The 3318-nt window shown below is 36.1% G+C and overlaps 1 non-coding gene across 1 annotated transcript; it reads left to right on the plus strand.

The window, feature by feature from the left end:
- The first annotated feature begins 350 nt into the window (after nucleotides 1–350).
- On the plus strand, nucleotides 351–454 carry LOC111728566. Its single transcript, XR_002775819.1, has one exon. It is a non-coding gene; the product is annotated as a U6 spliceosomal RNA (small nuclear RNA).
- The last annotated feature ends 2864 nt before the right edge of the window (nucleotides 455–3318 follow it).

The raw sequence follows: 3318 nt of genomic DNA on the forward strand, positions 1-3318 counted from the left end.
AATGGGATGCTGGGATGAGAAAGGGCAATAATTAAAAATGAAAAAAGTGTCTACATAAGTATGAACTATTGTTATTAATAATGCATTGGTTATTTAATATGAAATGGTTGATTTCCTCATGTACTGTTTGACGGTTGATATCTCTGACATTTTACTTTGACACTTCTTTTTTATTGTGAAGGTTTATCCTTGTTTTTTAAAATGCATGTTTTGGATTATCTCTCAAATGTTTTTTTATTAAGAGCAATTTTTGTAAAACTGTGGATAATTCAAAAATTCCTGTTATTTTTGATTAGGAGTTCCATCATGGAATCAATGCCACACAGACAGCTCAAACTATCAATAAAGTGGTGCTTGCTTCGGCAGCACATACACTAAAATTGTAATGATACAGAGATTAGCATGGCCCCTGCACAAGGATAACATGCAAATTCAGGTCCAGTGGCCGAGAACTGTGAGAGGATGATCAGTTAAGAGGGAACCACAGTGGAGCAGCGCTACCCTGAGGTGAAGAGCAGCAGCCACAGCAGTTAGAACAATAAGGCTCACACCCCTGATGCTTTTCTGAACAGACACTCCCTATGTCTCTGGGCAACCAGAGGAAGCTGGCATCTTCTGTGACAGCCACTGGCAGAACGGTTTGGGGATGGTCTTCAAATGGTACAAATTCAGCATGGGGAGGAATTGACAGAAAAACTCTGGTAACCTGACTGACCAGAGTAGATCAACTCCCCCAAGGAAGGATAGAGCAGATGCAATTGAAGATCCCATCCATAAACAGATGGATGAGATGTCAGAAATTGAGTTCAAAATCTGGATAGCAAATAAGATTAACAGAATGGAAGAAAGGATGGAATTAGAATTTCAAATTATTCAAAAGCTGTCTCAAGAATTCGACGATTTCAAAGATAAAATAACCAAAGATTTTGACACACTGAGGCAAAAGATTGGAGCCCTCAATGATCTGAAAAATGCTCTAGAATTCTTCAGTAACAGAATGGAGCAGGCAGAAGAAAGGAACTCTGACATTGAAGACAAAGCTTTTGAATACACCCAAGCACTCAAAGATGAAGAGAAATGGAGAACAAAAATGGATCACTCTCTCAGAGAGCTCAGAGATAATTTGAAGAAAACTAATATTCACCTTATAGGAATCCCTGAAGGAGATGAAGTTGCTTCACAAAACACAGAGGCTCTTCTGCATGAAATTATGAAAGAGAAATTTCCAGACATGCCAAGAGATTCTGAAATTGAGATAGCAGACAGTTTCAGAATCCTAGTACAACTCAACCTGAACAAGACATCCCCCAGGCACATCACAATTAACTTCACTAAAGTTAATATGAAAGAGAAAATTCTGAAAGTAGCTAGATGTAAAAAAACCATAACCTACAAGGGGAAGAATATTAGAATGACTGCAGATCTCTCTGCCGAAACCGTTCAGGCTAGAAGAGGGTGGTCATTGATATTTAATCTTCTAAAACAAAATAACTTTCAACCCAGGATGCTGTATCCAGCTAAACTGAGTTTCATTTATGATGGAAAAATTAAATACTTTAATGACATTCACATGTTGAATAAATTTGCTATAACTAAACCAGCCCTCCAGGATATTCTTAGACCTATCCTCAATAATGACCAGTGCAATCCTCCACCACATAAGTAAACTCACACAGAAAATTTTGATCAAATTCCAACTTCCATAGTGGTGAAAAGATTCAAGATGTCCACTGGACTTTCGAAAAACTCAATACCAAAAATTATACCAGGCTTATCAATATTCTCAATCAATGTGAATGGCTTAAATTGCCCTCTAAAGAGGCACAGGCTGGCTGACTGGAACCAAAAATTCAGGCCAGATATCTGCTGCATACAAGAATCTCATCTTACCTTAAAAGACAAATATAGACTCAGGGTGAAGGGATGATCATGTATATTACAGCCAATGGAAAGCAGAAAAAAGCAGGTGTTGCAATTTTATTTGCAGATACAATAGGCTTTAAACCAAAAAAAGTAAGCAAGGATAAAGGTGGTCACTTTATATTTGTTAAGGGTAATACTCAATATGATGAGATTTCAATTATCGATATTTATGCACCCAACCAGAATGCACCTCAATTTACAAGAGATTCTCTAATAGGCATGAGCAACTTGATTTCTCCCAGCTCCATCATAGTTGGAGATTTTAATACTCCTTTGGTAGTGTTGGATAGATCCTCCAACGAGAAGCTTAGTAAAGAAATTTTAGATTTAAACCTAACCATTCAGCATTTGGATTTAATGGACATCTACAGAACATTTCATCCTAATAAAACTGAATACACATTTTTCTCATGAGCCCACAGAACATACTCCCAAATTGATCACATCTTAGGTCACAAGTCTAAACTCAGCAAATTTAAAAGAATAGAAATTATTCCATGAATCTTCTCAGACCAGTCATGGAATAAAAGTTGAACTCAGTAACAACAGGAATCTACAGACTCATACAAAAATATCAAAGGTAAATAACCTAATGCTGATTGATAGGTGGGTCAGAGATGAGATCAAGAAGGAAGTTACCAAATTTTTGGAACAAAATGATAAGGAAGATACTAGTTACCAGAACCTCTGGGATACTGCAAAGGCAGGCCTAAAAGGGAAATTTATAGCACTGCAAGCTTTCCTCAAGAAAATGGAAAGAGAGGACGTTAACAACTTAAAGGGACAACGCAAGTAACTGGAAAAGGAAGAACACTCCAATCCCAAACCCAGCAGAAGAAAATAAATAACCAAAATTAGAGCAGAATTAAATGAAATAGAAAATAAAAGAAATACAATATGTCAATAAATAAAAAAGTTGTTTTTTTGAAAAGGTCAATAAAATAGATAAACCTTTGGCCAACCTAAGAAAAAAAGAGTAAAATCTCTAATTTTAATAATCAGAAAAGATAAAGATGAAATAACAACAGACCCCTCAGAAATTCAAAAAATCCTTAATGATATACAAGAAACTTTATTCTCAGAAATATGAAGGTCTGAAGGAAATCAACCAATACTTCAAAGCACCCAACCTTCCAAGACATAGCCAGAATCAAGTGGAAATGTTGAACAGGCCTATATCAAGTTCTGAAATAGCATCAACTATAAAAAATCTCCCTAAAAAGAAAAGCCTGGGACCAGATAGCTTCATGTCAAAATTCTACCAAAACTTTAAAGAGGAACTAGTACCTATACTACTTAACCTTTTCCAAAATATAGAAAAAGTAGGATACCCAACCCATTCTATGAAGCAAACATTGCCTTATCCCCAAACCAGGAAAAGACCCAACAAGGAAA

The sequence above is a fragment of the Otolemur garnettii genome, unplaced genomic scaffold (assembly GCF_000181295.1).
Source record: "Otolemur garnettii isolate 467f Iridium unplaced genomic scaffold, OtoGar3 scaffold00169, whole genome shotgun sequence".
Classification (NCBI taxonomy): Eukaryota; Metazoa; Chordata; class Mammalia; order Primates; family Galagidae; genus Otolemur; species Otolemur garnettii.